The sequence below is a fragment of the Panthera onca genome, chromosome F1 (genome assembly GCF_046562875.1).
Source record: "Panthera onca isolate mPanOnc1 chromosome F1, mPanOnc1 haplotype 2, whole genome shotgun sequence".
Lineage (NCBI taxonomy): Eukaryota > Metazoa > Chordata > Mammalia > Carnivora > Felidae > Panthera > Panthera onca.
Genome location: NC_138355.1, coordinates 15,627,134 through 15,646,636, shown reverse-complemented (window position 1 = coordinate 15,646,636; position 19,503 = coordinate 15,627,134). Strand labels below are relative to the sequence as shown.

At 45.8% G+C, this 19,503-nt stretch overlaps 1 long non-coding RNA gene across 1 annotated transcript; it reads right to left on the bottom strand.

Moving 5' to 3' along the window:
• Positions 1-8,837: 8,837 nt before the first annotated feature.
• LOC132686946 (uncharacterized) lies at positions 8,838-15,591 on the bottom strand. The gene is made up of 2 exons (XR_009613902.3): positions 14,767-15,591; positions 8,838-9,308 (listed from the first exon to the last, which is right to left on the bottom strand). It is a non-coding gene; the product is annotated as an uncharacterized LOC132686946 (long non-coding RNA).
• Between the last annotated feature and the right edge of the window lie 3,912 nt (positions 15,592-19,503).

Here is a 19,503-nt window from a genome sequence, read left to right as displayed (position 1 = left end):
TAGGCACACTTATTAACTACAAAGCACTGTTCTAAGTAACGTGTGTGTGTGAATAAATATACACACGTACGCATGCATACGTATCGGTATAAATTCGCCTCTCGCCACAATCCTGTCTAGAAGATCCTGTCATCGCCACCTCCATTTTACAGGTGAGGAAACTGAGGCACTTAGAATCTAAGAAACTTGCCCAGAGTCACAAAACTAGTAAATAGCTGAGCCGGAATTCAAACTTTGGCACCTCGACTCCAGGGTCCCTGCTCCTGAATCCCATGGTGCTGCATCTCTGTAACAGTCTAAATGCTGAGTGAAGGGCTATATTCTACCCCTATTAAGATTATCCTCATTCTGGTTATTGCATTGTTTTCTCGAGAGGTATTTTCACTGACAGTCATCTGACTAAATTACTCCAAGAATTACCACTTGGCCCCACAGCTATTTCAGTGAGGCTGCTAAGATAATCCCAGATGGGTGGGGGAACTGGAAAATTCCACAATGGACTACAGCCAGCTAAAGTCTTGCCCAGCAAGGAGCAAGTTGCCATCACAGAGTTGCTATGTCTGCATGACACATTCCAGGGCCTTCCTTTTCTAGTGTCCACTGCCTTGGGGGAGGGTTATAGAGAAGGCAGTACTTGAACTGAATCTTGGAAGTTCAGTAGATGCTCATCGACTTGACAAAGGAAAAGGGATTTCAACTAGAGCAAAGAAAGAGAGAAATCACCCAGAAGGGACGAGCAAAGGACTAGCAAGAACGGGGAGAGTAGAGGTCAAGTACAAGAGGAGGCTGCCAGAAGCCAGGTCACGCAGGGCTTCATGGAATTAAGTAACCTTATTCTGTGTAGCTCCAGGAATCCGCTGCAGGGTTTGGAGCAGATGGGTGATAAGTTTAGAATATCAGAGAAAGTATTAGGTTTAGGGGAACGAGCATGGTGTCAGCTTTGGACTTTCTGGGATCGAGAAAGTCAACGTGAGCGGCTGTGTTCTGTGGACAAATGGACACGAAGGGGACAGTTTAGAAGAGAGATACGGGCAGGAAACAGATTTGAGACATGACACCCTTCCCGCCCCCACCGCCCCCCAGTTCTCTGGCAATTGAAACCAGGAGAGTAAATGACATCTTGCAGGTGAATATATACAAAGAGGCAGAGGACAGAGACTGGAACCCTACGGTCCACATTTGAGGGCGGTGGACAGACGAAGAATGGGCGTGGGGAGAGGCAACGAGTCAGGGGAAATCACATGCTCAGGGCATAAGCCAAGGGAGGAGGGAGCGTTACTGAAAAGGGCGTGGGCAAAAATGTCAGATGTCTCAGAGGGGGTCAAATGAGGTGAGGGCTGAGAAACCCTTCCTACGTCCATGGAGTGACAGGGCCAGCTCCTAACAGCAGGAGGTGGAAAGTGACTGCGAGGTTAGGAAATGAAAGGAGAGAACAGGTGGAGAGGCTTCTGAGGAAGGAGAGCAGAGACAGCAAGTTAACAGCCATCCTACGTTCTGCTTCTCGGTCGCCTGGTGTCTTCGAGAGCCTGGGGACGACACCGCCCTTGCCTCCCTGTCAGCCTCGTAGACCAGATCGGGGCTGCAGACACCTTCCCAGCTGCAATTTCACGTGGGAGTCCAGCCCTCAAGTTTTAGGGCCATTTTCCAAATCCCTCAGCCGTGCAACATGAGACACTAGACGCTCCTTTGAGACCCAGTCGCCTAAAATATAATGAGAATTGTGTGACCGTCTCCGAATGCAGGGCCTTTCGGTGTGCCACAGGGCACGCTGCCTGGACGGAGTCTGTCTCTTGTCACCAAGCCCAGGTAATTTCACAGGCTTAAAGGACTTTTCGCTGAGCATTTTTATTTTCCTCTAGGGTTTATTAAGTAAGTTTCGTTCATAATGATCATGTCATCTCGGGGGTGTTATTTACGACAAAAATATTCAAAGGAGCCCGGCCCTGTAGAGGTGTCCCCACTCTCCTTTCACCGTGTTTAAAATGCCCCGCTTTGTTACTTTGACCCCTCCCCTTACTTGTTGCCTCGTGTGGGACACGTCAGTTAACCTCTCAGGATCTCAGTGGGTTCGTCTGTGTGGAAAGGGGACTGGACAAGATGCTCAACAAAACCATATCATTCTACACCAGGGGTCAGCAACTCTTTTCTGTAAAGCACCAAATAATAAACACGTTTGGCTTTGCGGGCCACGTGGGCTCTGTGGCAACCACTCAACTCTCTGGTCATAATATGAAAGCAGCTGCAGACACAATGTATACACAAATGAACATGGCTGCGTTCTGATAAAACTTTATTTACAAAAACAAACAGTGGGCCGGATTTGGTCTTCAGCCTGTAGTTTGTCAACTCTTGTTCTAAACTTTAAACGTTAAGTCTTTTAAGAGGTGCCTGGGTGGCTCAGATGGTTAAGTAGCTAACTCGTGATCTCAGCTCGGGTCTTGATCTCTGAGTCATGAGTTCAGGCTCCATGTTGGGCACGAAGACTACGTAAAAGAAAAGCCAAAATGAGTCTTCCAATTTACTAAGCTAGACCTCTTAGACTCACCTATTAAAATATTCAGGGGCACCTGAATATTCAGCCACATGGGTGCCTCAGTCAGTTAAGCGTCCAACTTTGGCTCAGGTCATGATCTCGCGGTTTGTGAGTTCGGGCCCGCGTCGGGCTCTGTGCTGACAGCTCGGAGCCTGGAGCCTGCTCTGGATTCTGTGTCTCCCTCTCTCTCTGCCCCTTCCCCATTCATGCTCTGTCTCTCTCTCTCTCTCTTTCTTAAAAATAAATAAACACTAAAAATATTCATATCCCAGGGACACGGGTAGCTCAGTTAAGTGTCCAACTCTTGATTTCAGCTCAGGTCATGATTTCATGGTTCATGAGGTCAAGCCCCATGCCAGGTTTCTCACTATCAACGCTTGGGATTCTCTTTCTCCCTCTTTCTCTACCCCTCCCCCCAACTTGCATTTTCTTCTCTCTCTCTCAAAATAAATAAATAAATTTTAAAAATATATTCATATCCCAGAAAAGGCAAATTATTCAGTTACTGTCAGCCATTATGTGACGGGAATCACAATATTTATCTCGCACACTGCAAATAAGAAAAAGCAGAGTCATAGAAGGTTTAGCACTTCATTGGTAAACAATCTAGTCTGCCTCAAAGGGTAGGTGAGAACAACTAATGATGCTAATAATCCAGTCACACTTAAAATTCAGTTTGATCCTATAATTTAAATCGTCTATTTAAGAAGTATGTAATGTCTTTTTTTGTTGTTGTTAAAAACTCCCAATCTCAGACCACGTGGGTGGCTCAGCCAGTTGAGCGTCCAACTCTTGATTTTGACTCAGGTCATGATCCCAGGGTCATGGGATCGAGTCCTGTGCTGGGCTCCATTCTGAGTGTGGAGCCTGCTTAGGATTCTTTCTCTCTCCCTCTGCCCCTCTCCTCAGCTCGCTCCCTCTCTCTCTCTGTCTCTCTCTCTCTCTCAAAAAATAAAAATACATTAATTTAAAAAACCTTTTTTTAATCTCAAACCTCTTTGAAAGCCTTCCTTCCCCCTGCTTAAAGGTAGTGATGCACAAATGAATGAGGAGGTTGAAGAGGAGGGAGGTGACTGTGGGACCTCGAGGGCCATAGGGAAAAGCAGGGTCTTCAGAAGCATTGCCCCCTCCTTCCAGCTCTGGGATACCGTCTTTGTCAACAAGGTGCTGTGTACCTTGCTGGCATTCCACAGCTAAGGTCTGTGGTCAGGGTCATTTGCCATCTAGTTGGTCTCCGCTCAGCAGTAACCTTTGGCTGATGCTGCCTCACCTCCACGTCTGTTGGTGGCAGAGACCCCACGGAGGTCCCATTCATTAGGCCTTGGTTTGACATACATGTGCCTTGCAATCCTCCCTGTGGAACCACTTCAACCCCTCCCCCAGGGCAGTGACACCCCCTCTGCCAGGTTCCATAGGGAGATTCTCAGCTCCTTCTGAAATCTGTCTATGCAACCATGGCTCATGAAAATATCAACTGCAGACCCTTTCTCTGCCTGAGTTTTCTGCATGATCAGGTCGGTGTGACTGTGACCCAGCTTGGTTTAAGGGCAGCTACTAAGCTGGCCTCCGCCCGTGTCAACCTGTTTCTTGGAGTTCTCTCTGACTTACCTACAGGCAAACGAAGTGAGAAATGTCTGATGCCTTCACTGCTTTACTCTCTCCCCTACTCTCCTCCTCCAATCTCCAGAGCCAAAAAAAGAGGATTGGCTTCTTTTTTTTTTTTTAACTACCCATCCATTATCCCCCAGCTGCCTGGGAGCTGCCTAGACCTCAAAGGAGAAGAGCTGTCTTATCAACCCTGGAGGAGTCCCAGAGCACAAGCCCGCCAGGCTGAGTTGTTCAAACGTTAAAGACAGCAGTGAGGGAGTTCGGGAAAACTTTCCTATTAATGCCTGCTTGGCTCTCCAGACCGTTGTTCAAAACCTATTTTGTGTCCTAGAAGCTGACTCTTTCCTATCTTCCTTCATTGAATTCTTTGTGCAACAAATCATAATCTTTCCCTAGGTTGAGGGATGGATGAATGCATTTGGAGCCCTAAAATGAAGATCTTACACTCTAAGAGGTCAAATAAGGAGTGTATATTTCCAAAGTATTATGTCATTGCAATCAATCTCTTAATTTATTCAATAGGTTTTTTGCCTTTTTCATGAAGACAGCTGCATAAGGGGAAGCTTCTGAGGGAAATAATCTTAGGATGGGTTGGTATTAATGCAGAAGAACATTGAGAGGCCGCTGTCGGTACATCAGGAGAGGCATGCTGGGTGTCCAGGATTCAAAGCATGGCCACGAGGCAGAGGAAAGAGGAGGAAAGTTGTAGAAATGCATTTCATGAATGCGTCCAGGATTAACATAGCCCAATATTACAATGGGAGTAAAACACCTGATGTCTGCAATCCAGGAAGAAGGTCTGGAGAGAAGATTGGAGTAACAAGCTAGAGCGATGACTTTGCATTATCTAAGCCCTGGGACCTCAAGAGTCAGTACTTTGGGGAAAATGGTGCCAGGGGGTGTAGAACCTTGTTTAGAAACAGAGCAAATTTATTTGATTATCTATGTGCAGTTCCCTTGACTTTGGGACCAGACTCCAAATTCAAGAGGTGTTGATGGTGAAGGATCCGATAGAATGCCCCAGGGAGAAAAAAGGGAACAGCTCAGGGAAAGCATCCAAATATTTAGTAACTGAATAGATACTTTATATTAACAAATGGATGATTGCTTATGGTCAGAAATGTATACCTACAACTTAAATGCCATCTTGCTACCTACAAAGCCATGGAACATCCATAGGTAATTTACTCTTGACTTTGAAGTGTATTGTATAATTTTAGAATTATATTTTTTTTTTCATAATTATGCCATCCCACGGCTGACATTGGCATTTCTTGAGCATGTGCTGACTAGTAAAGGGATGGAAGAAGAAGTTAGGAAAACAAGCCAACCTCACATTAAAACGTTCCTCGGAGAGTGCATTGATTGACTACACATAGGATTCACGAAACAATCCCAGGCACTTGTGTATATGGAATAAAGATTGCGCTGATTCCTATCCTCAAGGAGATTAAGGTCTAATGGGAGGGAAATAAAATACATAAAATTAACATAAATACAGGCAGATGTGCACGGCAATTTTAAGAGTGAGGTGGTCATGTGGAATCAAGAATTAGGCTGATTAGTTGGGGGATGATTAGGTAAACCTCAAAAATATACGTAAAGAAAATAGGCATGCAGTATTCAAGGTGGTTATCAAGGTACATGGTATTCCTTAACTCTGTACCTGTAGCATGGAATCCCCAGCATCTAAGAGACTTTATTTCTAGGACTTGTTTACTACCCAATACCCAAAATACCTGCAGGGTTTAAGGATCTGTTACCAACCCTCCAAATTACTATTCCTCTAACAACAACACCGAAATTAAATATGAGAGCTTGCTATAGGGTGATCGCAGATACATGTATGAAGATACGTATCAGCAACTCAACCTTGTCAGGCACCCACAGTGGGGGCGTGGATAGTGTAGAATATTCTCTTGGCAGGTTATCTGCGATCGCAGCCCCCAAAACACTTCTTTGGCCCTGCTTCTCTTCACCAACACACTGTGCATCCCAGTGAGTATGTATCTGGGCCCTGGGGCAGCTGAAGAAGAGAATATATTATGACCTATTTTGCAGCTGGGTGTAAACAGGTTTTTAACGAGCTGTTCTTCTCCAGGCCAGAGGAATCAGGAAGAGGATCTATTTTCTGTTTATGAGGAACGCTTAAGACATAATTTCAAAGCAAGGAAGGAATTAAAAGCAGAAGCAAATGAGAAATCACACTCCTTTCCCAAAGGGGGATCCAGAAAAGACATCCCATTAGGAAAGAAAAGAACCAGAAATTTTTGAAAAAAAAACATCAGTATAGCAGAGTCTAGAAAGAGCTTCGAAAGGCTCTGGAATCCTACAGGCTGTGCAGTCATTTGCCAAAAACCACCCAGCAGTTCTCTGGGAAAAAAAAAAAAAAAAAAAGCCCATAGGGACTGAAAACATTGACTAATAATTCTTGAATCCATTTCCACAATATTATTCATCTCTGCCAAGGTCAAGTTTGGTCACTGCATGGCTGGAGGTCTGGGCATGCTGTTCCCAGTTTTATTTTTACAGTAGTTATGGAGCCCTTTATATTTCCAAGGGCCCTCCTGTCACTTATTACCCACCCGTCCAGACCACCCACCCACGCTCCCACACACAATATGTCCAGACACACCCACAAATACCCAGATTCTTTAAACCTTATGGTGATTCAGTCTACAGGAATATTGTTTGCCCCAAATGACTTTGTTCTACATACTTGGAGTTTCCCAAAATACATCCGTTTCCCTCTCTGGAGACCAATCTGTGGATCTTTCCACTCCACAAACATTTACAGAGCACCTACTGTGTGTAGGGCACAGATGGATGTAGGAGCTAGAAAAGACTCGCCAGGGGGCCAGGAAGTGACTGTGACTTCCATCCTGTGAGGAGGTGGCCTCGGTTCCCATAACCAACTGGGTGTGGGGGTGGCGGTGGGAGGCCCTATCTGAATGGAAACCATTTCTCTCACCCACCCTTCCTTCTCCCTCCTTCCTTTTCCTTCCCCTTTAATTCATTTCTGCGTCTTTTGTGTCCTTCTCACTCTGTCCTCTCCTTCCTTCCCCTTTTCTTTCTTCCTTAGAAAATGGGAGGCTTCTAAAACTACTTCAGAGGTTCTGTCAGCCTCGGGAGACGTCACCATGCTTTTCCTGCCTCCTTCACAAACTACCCGTGGAATAGGCCCTGTGGCCATACAAACTCTAAATACATAAAAGGAGGGGGAAATACTTGTCCTAACTCAGAAGAAACTGACTTTGAGGAAACTACTTTCCTCCACATCCTAACACGGGTGCCTGCCTGTCAGAAAGGCCAGAAGGCAGGCCTGTGCTCAGGGCTGACAGCAGCCTGAACCTGCAGCCTTCCCAAGCCCCACCCCCACCCCCCAGGCCCTGAGCCCTTAGGATAATTTATGAGGTGTCAGGATATTCCTGCCACAAGGTCAGAATAGAATGGTTTTTACACTTCAGCTGCCATGAAAGAGAAACAATTTAATTCTGTTTTACTCTGGCACTGTCTGTTTTCACAATGAACAGGGGATTTAGATCTCCTCGAGATTATTTGTCTAAGCAGAGACCAAGCCTCTTGCTGACTCTCGAGAGGTCTGATTCGACTCTGGCTGCCTTCTCCTTCCTTCCCAGCAAGGGAAAGAGGCACTCGCCTTTCCTGCTGTACCAGAATGAGGTGGGAATCCATCTCACCCAGGCAAGTGAATAGACCAGATACCTTGAGCCAGCCCATCCTCTCAGGGTTAGTGGGAAAGAGTGGTTCGGGCATGGAAGAGGTAGGAGAGGGCCCTCTCCTAAATTCAGCCGGCCCCAGAGTCTCTGCCAAGTCGTGGTCTTGAGTCTGGAGTGGTGTTTCCCTTGGCCCGGAAGCACAGCCTCCTGGCTCCTCCTGTAGCTACAGACACAAAGACATTCCGCTGAGCGGCCTGGAGGCCTGCCTGCCAGCAAAACCCAATGTCTCCTCGGAGAGATCTCCCAGTACGGTCTCCATACTCCCGCGCGGCCGGAGCAGCCAAGAAGACAAATGCAGGGCAAGCCAGCTTCTCAAGACCCCACCCACCCCCTTCTCCAAGCCGCACCAGGAAGGTCATCTGAGAATCAGAGCAGGACAGATGATCCCATTACGGGACAGTCGTCCCGGATGTTTACGTGGTGGAGAGGGGGCTCCTGGATTCTGGGGCCTAGAAGCATCAGGCCCTCTGGGACCAGTCCATGCGATCTGCTGGGTTAAACTCACCGCTTAGGGTTTGGCCACGTGGCAGGCTCTAGAAAGACAGGAACCGTAATAGGGTGGCCTAGAATTCATCGACCTTTTAAAGCAATTGATGGGAATGAGATAAATCTCTACATGCTGATCGGTAATAATCTTTGAAAAACATGAAGCGAGACAAGCAGAGGTACAATACAGTGAGATAGGTATGCCAACATGCGTATACAAAGAGTCCATTTTCTATTAATATACACTTACAGGAAACCCGAAGAAGCTTCTGGGGGGTTTTGTCTTTAGAAAAGAGATCTAGAAGCCTCAGAGTCAAAATTCAGGTGGAGATTCTCTTCTCGCTTACATATTCTTTTGGATTTCACAAAAACTTTTTAACCAGGAACTCATATTACCTTTACAGAACAAGTTTTTATTTAAAAAAAAAAAAAAAAAAAAAAGAGTAAAACCCCAGAGAACGGCAAGCAAAGGATTGAAATTTACAATGCCACTTTATGTCGGGCCGGCCAATTCTCCAAAAAAACCACTCCCCTCAATTAAAGTAGTGAATTCTTGGTGGGAAGGGTAAAGGAGCTATTTGGTAAATGACCTCTCCAAGTTCCCTGAATAGTAGTACTTAAATGTGCACGGCGGAGTTCTTCACTTTCTTGTGGGCGAGGAGATTAATCCCCCAAAACAGGGCTCACTCCATGCATGTAATCTCCTGCAATTTAGCATCCAGGAAGCCTCAGGTTCAAGCAACGTGCCGAGTCAAACTGGCTTGCCCTTGTCACAGTTTCTAATGTCCCTTCTCTATACTACTTGCCACAGTAATAGTTATCCGTTGCATTTCCAGAATGTCATTCATCCAAGGCAGGAGTGTGTATGGCAAAGAGCCTTGGATCCTAGGTCTCGGGCGTAGCTTGGTAAATCTTCTCATCTCTCTGGGCTTCAGTTTTCTTATCTGCGAAGAGAAAGATTTGAAAGGCCCTTGGGTGGCTCACTCGATTAAGCGGCCGACTTCGGCTCAGGTCACGATCTTCTGGTTCGTGAGTTCAAGCCCCGCATCGGACTCGGTGCTGACATCTCAGAGCCTGGAGCTGCTCTGCATTCTGTGTCTCTCTCTCTCTCTCTCTCTCTGCCCCTCCCCCACTCACACTCTGTCTCCGTCTCTGTCTCTCTCTCTCTCTCAAAAATAAATAAGCATTAAAAAACATTTAAAGAGAAATATTTGCATGAGATGCAGTACCTTAAGATGCCCTAAGTGCTACAGGTTCCTCACTCCTTGAAAATACAGTTGTCAAGCTGCTGGAAGCTGGTGGCTGGGACACACGGCAAGCCTGTCACGGGGGTCCACACCTCCATCTGACCTTCAGACATGCAGGAAAGTATCTTCTGACGTGCTTCTTTGCTAACTAGAGATCATGAAATTGCTGTCCCAAAGATTCTGTCCACTGGGGCACCTGAGTGGCTCAGTTGGTTAAGCGTTGGACTCTTGGTTTTGGCTTGGGTCACGATCTCACGGTTTGGGAGTTCGAGCCCCGCATCGGGCTCCGTGCTGACAGCGTGGAGCCTGCCTGGGATTCTCCCTCTCCCTCTCTGTCTCTCTGCTCCTCCCCCACTTGTGCTCACTCTCTCTCTTTACCTCGCTCTCTCAAAAATAAATAAGTAAAACTAAAAAAAAAAAAAAAAAGATGGTGTCCACCACCAGACCAGGAAAACAAGGTTCTGGAAGTCCATTCCGTCCTTCCACGTGACAGAAGAAACTACTACATTGTGAAGTAAGGCCTCAAGACTTTGGATGGCTGGCCCACTGCCGGCCACGTCAATCATCTGATAATCGCAAGTGGCCACTGAGGCCTCCATCCCTGGATAGACAAGACTTGCTCCCTAGATGAAGGCCCCTCTTCCCAATCTCCATCCACTGCGGCTGGTCTGGGATATTGGAAAGTACTTTCTCCATGTCAGGACGAGGAACTCTGGTACAGCAGCCTGGTACCGCTGTCACGGTCCCCAGGAGGCAGAGAGGTCGAGGGACGGTGAGAAAGGAGTAAAAGAACCCTTCGGACGGCAGCCCCCAGCGGCCCCCTCTGCTCTAACCTCAGATGGGAAACTTAAAAGAACTCGGTTAAGGCAACACCTGGGTGGTTCAGTCGGTCAGGCGTCGGACTTCAGCTCAGGTCGTGATCTCGCGGTTCGTGAGTTTGAGCCCCGCGTGGGGCTCTGAGCTGACAGCTCAGAGCCTGGAGCCTGCTTTGGATTCTCTGTCTCCCTCTCTGTCTGCCCCTCCCCAGCTCACGATCTATCTTTCCCTCTCTCTCAAAAATAAATAAACATTAAAAAGAAATTTTAATTCAAAAATTTTAAAAAAATAAAGAGCTCAGTTACCAGCCAACCTAAAACGCATCTAATTCGTTCTCTACAAATTTCTCCTCCCCCCACGTTGCTCCCTTTCCAAATAGAACTATTCCTCATTTCTTTCCCCAAATATTCCAATTCATCCTTGCCCCATGAGACCTATTCTCCTCACCCCTATAACACAGTCTTGATTGGTCTTTCCCATTAGTTGTGCTCTTGAATTTATAACCTTGCCACAACTTCTGTACTCTAATATAGTGGTGAGAAACACAGATTCTAAACGGATAACAGAGGCTAAGGGTTAAGAACATGAACTCTGGAGCTAGAATGCCTGGTTTAAATTCTAGCCTTGGCCTTGACAAGATAGCAGCAGCCAGATGGACCATCAGTGACTTTCAACCTGCTTGTCATGGAGGACTGGGCCCTGCCCCTCACAAAAGGGCTGCTGGTCCTTTAGAAAAATCTAACAATGAACAGTTTGTGACAAGACATCCAAAAATGTTTGAGCTAGACTGGTGAATGCTCTAGCTGGTAATAATGTAATGAAATTATGGATTCCAGGGGAGGAAAAAGGCAAACTTATGGCTGCCAGCTTTAAGATATTTGGCTGTGGTTCTGAAAATGACCCAAGTTCATTAGCCATTGAATAAGTTACAGGAAAATAGTTGAAGAATCTATACCAATCAAAAGCATAGACATTCCCAAGGAACTGTACCTTCCTCCCAAGGAGGCTGCATTGCACCACACTAACCGGAGATCACAGTGGCCTTGGTAAACTATAAACTGGAAAAGAATTGTCAAGAGATGAGAGAAAGAGGGGCACCTGGGTGGTTCAGTCTGTTAAGCTTCTGACTCTTGGTTTCAGCTCAGGTCATGATCTCATGGTTTGTGGGTTCGAGCCCCATATCAGGCTCTGTGCTGACAGCTCGGAGACTGCTTGGGATTCTCTCTCTCTCTCTCTCTCTCTCTCTCTCTCTGCCCACCCCCGCCCGGGCTCACGCACATGCACATGCACTCTCCCTCTCTCTCTCAAAATAAATAAATAAACTTAAAAAAACACTGAAAAAAAAGAAGAAGAAGAAGAAATGAGAGTTAGAGAAGAAATGAGCCAATGGGCAAACGTCCATTGGATCTAGCTCTCCATGCAGCTGCCTTAAATGTCAAAAAGCCTGTGATACTGCAGTTAAGGAGCCATGGGACACATACAACATTCTGCCACTTATAAATCATTGCTCTAATGCAGGTGACAGCTAAAGGACTTAACATAGGTACAGTGCTAAGAAAGATGCCTGACCATAGGAACTATATATCAAAAAAATTTTTTTAATGTTTATTTATTTCTGAGAGAGAGAGAGAGAGAGAGAGAGAGAGAGAGAGAGAGCATGGGTGGGGGAGGGGCAGAGAGAGAGGGAGACACAGAATCGGAAGCAGGCTCCAGGCTCCAAGCTGTCGGCACAGGGCCCAATGCGGGGCTCGAACCCACGAGCCACAAGATCGTGACCTGAGCCAAAGTCTGATGCTTAACCGACCGAGCCACCCAGGTGCCCCTATATTATTGTTATCATCATTCTTATTATTAGCTCTCTAGGATATTAGAGTGTCCTTGCGGACCTTGACACACTGGGCCAGGCTCACCCAAAAAAGTAAGAATGCTATTTCTGAATCTTTCAGCCCTTTCCAGAGCCCCTGACCACTTCATCCCTTCGTCATGACTAGAGTTCGCCCTGTTTCTTCATGCGCCACATGGAAAGCCTCATCCATCTTAAGCGACACGTGTTTACTTACTTACATACCTACCCCTCACTTGTCCATTCCCTCTCAAAAACACAAAGCTTGTCTTGCTCTTTATTTTTGAACCATTCTCCTCCACTTTCCTGCTCAAAGTTCTAGTATTTAGATTAGAATGCTAACAGAATATCGAAAAGTTTGAAAGGAGCAGTCAAACTAATGATAATATTTCATGGGATTCTGGTTTCCTCACCATCTTTTTTGCCTGAAAGCAAAATATCCCAGATGTGTCTGCCTTCAGTTGAGGGAAACCGAGGAAGGCATTTTCCCCTGTGAAATGAATAAACTGGTGTAGCAGACGCTGTTCATCATCTACCCAACAGCCATCTGCCCCTCTTACTTACTAATAAACCTCCAAATGTATTTCGGTAGCAAGCCCAGGCTTCCTACTTTTGGGGAAGTTTAGCCCCTTCTCCGGCCCCACCTGCCATTACATTCCCTTAGCCAGCAGTCAGAGGTTGGCATATGACCCAGATCTGGCTAATAAAACAGAAGAGAGAGTCTGCTGGGGGAGCCGGGTGGGACAAGCTTGTAACTATGTTATTGCTTTAAAAAAAGAAAAAACCATCCCACACAGAAAAAGTTGTTTTCCTCCATCCCTAAACGTAACGAGGTGAAAATATGGTGCTGCGGCAGCTATTTCAGCATAATGAGGTACAAGTGTAAGGACAAAAGCCAATATGCTGACTATGGTAGAGTAAAAAAAGAGAATGAAATGAACCACTGTGATCTCCAGACTTCTTTTTAACTTTTTTAATTATTTTAATGTTTACTTATTTTTGAGAGAGAGAGAGAGAATGAGAGAGAGCACAAGTGCAGGAGGGGCAGAGAGCGGGAGACATAGAATCCAAGCAGGCTCCAGGCTCTGAGCTGTCAGCTCAGAGCCCAACGCAGGGCTCCAAACCACGAACTGTGAGATCCTGACCTGAGTCACAGCTGGACGCCTAACCGACTGAGCCACCTAGGCGCCCCTCCAGACTTCTTTTAGTAAAATGTAAAGCAACTGTAATTTGGTCCTCTGTTACTTGATAGCTGATCCTAACTAATACCAATATGCATTTCACGAGGAATGTTGAGTCCTTTGCAACGGCACATTCATTCCTCCTTGACGATCTTCAGGGAGATCTAATAAATAAGTATTTATTCTCACAAAGATCTTTCTATATTTCAAATTATTGTCTTGCCTCTATTATTTTTCTTTATAGATTTTTCCATTAAAAATGATTGCTTATAACATGATGTTATAGTTATCTCACCCCAATTAATTCCAAATTTTCACAAGTACAAAATCATTTCCTTCTCTCAAGCTCCGCGTTTAAATAATTATAATTTTATTTGACTCTTTCTGCCCCCTATATTTATTATTGTCTTCCTAGAGAGGCTTTTATTAAAAGCATGGATTTGGAATCAGAGACCCAGCCATGTGAATGGATAAATTACTTATTTTTTCTGATACTAAACATCCTAAAAATATTGAGGGGGCACATGGGTGGCTCAGTTGGTTGAGTGTCCAACTTTTGATTTGGGCTCAGGTCATGATCTCACAGTCATGGGATCTAGCCCCTTGTCAGGCTCTGAACTGAACATGAAGCCTGCTCTCTCTCTCTCTCTCTCTCTCCCTCTCTCTTTCTCTATGCCAATGCCCCTCTCCCCTGCTTGTGCTCTGTTTCAAAAAAACTTTTTTAACAAATATCTAGGGCTGAAACCAAGGTGAAACAAGATGGCATAAGAAAAACACTTCCCTAAGTCTTGGCACAGACTGAAAAGTCAAAACAAAATGTGGAGAAAAAAAGAAAAGGAGGGATCAGGGATGGGGAAGAAGAAAGTGAAGGGGGAAACATAAAAGAAAATGAAGAGGAAAAGGAAGATATCAAGAGAAGAAGAAAAAGAAGGGAAGAGGAAGGAAGAGGAACCGAAGAAAGGGAAAAAAGAGGAAGAGAGGAAAGAGGCAAGAAAAAGAAAAAGGGAAAAAGGAAGTTGAAGTCAGAAAGAAAGGAAAAGAGGAGAATAGGAGGAAAAGACAAGGAAGAAGGACAAGAAGATGAGAGGTAGGGTGCTGATGATGGCGATGGTTTGAGCCCAGAGAAGAACTCTGAGAAACAGGTTAAGGCTAAGGTTAAATGTTAGAACCCAGACAAAGCCCTGACCATCTACACCTTCCTACAGTGCAACTTTTCCCCCTAGAGCTTTGGTATTTATGTGTGACTGACTCTCATGCAGTTCGAATCTAGTTACTCCAAACATCACTACAAAGAAAATTACAAAGGATTACAAACCTTGGGCAATAGTCCTCGTATTTCAAAGAAGAGGTTGATTCATCAAGATTCCAGTGCAATCAAAGAACTTGGAGAAGTCCCTGGAGTCTGTTTCCAGCAAATGCGAGGTACGGCTCAATTAAACCAGCAAAAAATTAAATGAGCGATTCATTGGGCTTCTTCTGTAATGACCAGGTGTCCTCCTTCTTCCGTGATGACAGGACAAGAGAAAAGAGGCTTTTTTTTTTTCTGATACAAGGCGGGGGGGGGGGGGGGGGGGGGTCTTCCTGACGGTGAGGGCTGGTAAAAGCCCCATTGGTTACAAGTTATTTCTTACAGAGAGTCTACAAACACTGGACTGATTTCATGCCACTGGGGTCAAGTGGAACACAGAATGAGGATAGGTAAAAGACTAGAAAAAATCTCTAAGGACCTTCTAGACCCACACTTCTGTGGATCGGCCCGTGCTTCTCTGTTTTCCATAATGGAGAATTGGGGGAGGGGTCTCCCCATCACTTCCTTAGGTTTGTCTGTATCAGCTCTCTCCTTGCCTTCCAGTCTCCCTCAAGGGCTGCCATGGGCCCCGTGTCTACAGCCCTGTCCTTCCTGCGATGAGAAGCACGTGCACCCTTCCCATTTTGTCTGTGCTTCCGGCTTTCAGTGGTCTGCTTTCTGAGCCCGAGCCTCTGTGACTTTCCCTAGTGCTGCATTCCCACAAGATCCCTCTCCGTTTCAGGTTGTGTTATCGTCAGCAACGATTTCTCCCACCATCCACGGCTAGAAGCCCCGGCTCTCTTCTCCCCGCTACAAGGTTCGAGCTTGGTCCAGTGCTGTCCCTCAAGGCTGTCAGCCTAACCCCCACCCTCTGGCCCTGACGCCTTCCCTCCCACGCTGAAGTTTTCACTCGAGAACTTGTTACCTCCGACCACAGTTCCAGTAGGGTGACGTCACCCGAGAAAGGCAAAGGAAGGAAACTCTGGCATTGGCCTGAATTAATAACGGAGAAAGGGGAGAAGCCTAATCTTTCCAGTGCAGAAGATGTGTGCATTGTTTGTTGAGAGTAGCCCTCAGGGAGGCCGAGATTTCAAGCTCGGCATTGACGTGGCGCATTTTTCAATTAGACAATATACTGCATGGCATGTCCCTTCCTCCCCCAGCCCCTTGTCTTTTATTACCACATGACTTCATCTCCCCGTGTGACTGACAGAGCCCATTGGGCTCAACACTGATAAAAAACATCTGGGGGAGAAAAATTGCAATTTAGAAAACAATTAAGGACATCAATTTCAATTCATTTAGTTGCCCGGAGAAAGAAAAGTGCTTTCAAAGGCGTAACTTGATCTCCAGGGGTCATGGATTAAAGGGCACGCAGACCCGTTGTTCTCCAGTTGTCGAGCGGAGGAGGGCATCTTAGTTCGGAGGTCCAAACGCAGACATCAGCTCCTATGTTGCAATTTTTAACAAAGGGTAAACCACAGAGAGCTTCCCTAATTTTCTCATTTCTTCTCCTTTTCAAGACATTCTTTCCCTTTTCTTCCTAAATTCCCTTCGAGGAAGGATGCGTTCTCTCTCTCAAATGCTCACCATATGCTCATTTGTTATGGGAGCTCTGTAAGTGAACCTCGGTTTACTGTTAAAGACCCCATCCGTGGGCCTGATTGGGTGTGTGTGTCCGCGTGGCTGTGCGTCTGTGTGTTACCGACTTTTCCTTCCATTTTTCCCCACTAGCTCTGTGAGCACCCGCGGCTCCGTTGCTTTAAAGGGCTCGGAACCTTTATGAATCCAGGTGATAACTTTGCATTCGCAAAACCTTAAATAAAGAACTTTATTATGTTTTCCAGCTTCATCAAGGAACAATTGACGTACGTCACTGCAAAGCTTAAAGAGCAAGGCATGATGGTTCGGTTTATGGATACTGTGAAATGATTACCACAGGAGGCCCAGGTGACATCTGTCTTCTCATATAGACACAATAAAAAGAAAAGAAAGAAGAAAAGAAGGAAAAAAATTCTCCTTGTGGTGAAAACTCTTAGGATCCCGTCTAAACTTTCCTACATATTGCAGAGCAGTGTTATACACAATATATATATACACGTGTGTGTATGTATATATATACATAGGTGTATATATATATATATATGTGTGTATATATATATATATATATATATATATATATACGTGTGTATATATATATATATATACACATGGGTGTATATATATGTGTATATATATATATATATATATATACACACAGTACAACTCCTTTACTTTACCCATTTATTCATCGATGGACACAGATTATTTCCCTGTCTTGGCTATTGTGAATAATGCGATGGACAAGGGGTTTCCAAGTCAGTGTTTTTATTTCCTTTGGATATATTCCCAGAAGTGGAGTGGCTGGGTCGTAGAGTAGTTCTGTTTTTAATTATTTTTTGAGGATTCTCCACACTGTCTTCCATAGGGGCTGCACCAATTTGCAGTCTCAACAGCAGTGCAGGAACCAATTTACATTCCCACCAACAGTGCACAGGGGTTCCCTTTTCTCCACGTCCATGCCGGCGTTTGTTATCTTTGGTTTTTTGATGACTGGTAACGAACGGGCATGAGGTGATGTCTCACGGTGGTTTCAATTTGCATTTCCCTAACGCCCAGTGATGTTGAGCAGCTATTCCTGTACCTGTTGGCCTTTCATATATCTTCTTTGGAGAAACGCCTACTCCTCTCCTTTGCCTATTTTGTAACGGGTGGTTTTTGTGCTATACACGTTACTTAGGTAAAATTGGAACCGCTGCTCTCGTGTCTTGAGCACCTGCTGTAGGATAGCCACTATCATCCCACCCGAAACCTAACATCTACTCTACTTGCCTCAGAAGGTGAAGGAGGGACAGTGAAGTAGCCCCCAAACTGAGAAGGCATCTTGAGAGTGGGAAACGAAGCAGGGGACTCCATACGGTTTACAGAGTTGTAGCCGGGGTAGCTTACTGGTGGTGGGGCAGGGGTCCATGGCAGCTGCACAGTTACTGTCCCCAAGTCCGGACATCAGTCCGCAGATTTTATAGAGCAAAGGGACACGCAGAGGGGCGCCGTGGTGAGATCAAAAGGCTCGCATGTGCCTAGTTGACAGCTAGGTCTTGTACTACCTGTACGACAGAAAGGGGAAAGACTAAGTTATCTCTAAAAGATTCGTGGGAGGCCAAAGCGAGCTTTGGGAGGCCCCCCAAGCTTTGGCAGGCATTTGTAAGGCATATATGTTAATCTCCAAGGGGCCCAGAACACGTAGCTCCCAAAGAGGCCATTGATCTGACATGGAAACGATGGAGGGCCAAAGATGGAGTCAGTGTTATCAGCACTCCTGCAACTTGTCACATCAATCCCATTAACCAGGTATTATCATTCCTACATTTTACTTGATCCTCTCATTTTAAAGCATTAAGATTTGTGCCCACACAGGGGCGCGCCTGGGTGGCTCAGTCGGTTAAGCCTCCACCGTGGCTCAGGTCGTGATCTCACGGTCTGTGGGTTCAAGCCCCGCGTCGGGCGCTGTGCTGACAGCTGGGAGCCCGGAGCCTGCTTCCGATTCTGTGTCTCCCTCTCTGTCTGCCCTTCCCCCACTCATTCTCTCCCTCTCTCTTTCTCTCCGTCTCTCTCTGATATAAATAAACTTGAAAAAAAACTTAAAAAGATTTGCACCCACGTTAAAAAAAAAGGAAAGACGTGAAGCCAGATTTGTCAGCTCCTAGATCACATGCAGAGGAACAACAGACTAGGAAATAAACTCTGGAAGGTAGGATCTAGTAATAGCTCTGAATTGAAAGTCTCCAGCGATGTTTAATTAAGAGAACATATACAAAATAACTAGTTAGTACTTGGCCCAACGTAGTTCCTCAATAAATGATAGCTCTAATTATTACGTGAAACCGTCTCCACTTATCCCCCTGCCCTTATCCTCAATTTCCCTCCAACTTCCTGGTACACACTGCTGAAGTTTTCTTACAGTCCCCACTTAAAATCATCACCTATGCAGTCTAAAGACCTAAGAGCAAGGTCCAGAAGCAGGCATTTGATGTTATCTGACTGCGAAGTAGTAACTGTCAGGAAATCCTACTCCCGGAAGCAGCCAATAGGTGGAAACAGTCCTACAGGAGACCTCGCTCACTTTTTATTAGTCTGCCTCGGCAATCAGCTTAAAACACAGCCACTGCCACAGCATGTGTTTCATTTTGCCCACTGCAGAGAATATAATTACAATAATATATCGTGAGGCCATATGGAAGCGTGAGGTTAGGGCCTACACGGTTTGTAATGAGCCAGAGTTGACTGACAGGATCACTCAACAAGTGGACCACGTTGGCACCGGGAGGGCTCGGGGCCAGGAAACATGAACGAAGAACGGATCTGGTGTCAGAGAATGGATGGTAAAGGAAAGAGAATAAGGACAAGTGGGTTAGATGGCATGAAAAGGCAGAGGGGGCTGGCAGAGGAGCCACTGGGGGAGTCGTTCCTTGGTTGAGCCAGGGAGCCTACAGGCTACTGAAACTGAAGGATCTGGGCTCCTGGGTAGGGAATCCAGAGGTGATCTTTCAGCTTAGGAGAGTCAGAAGGTTGCAAGGAAGAATTCATTTGACTTAATGGCAGGGTAAAGGGATAGAAGGAAAAAAAAAAAAACCCAATTCTAGCGGTAGAGCATTTGGGACCTTGGAAAATCTTCACAGTCGAGCGGCAGGGAGATCGCTGTGAACTGGAATGTTTAAGGCACAC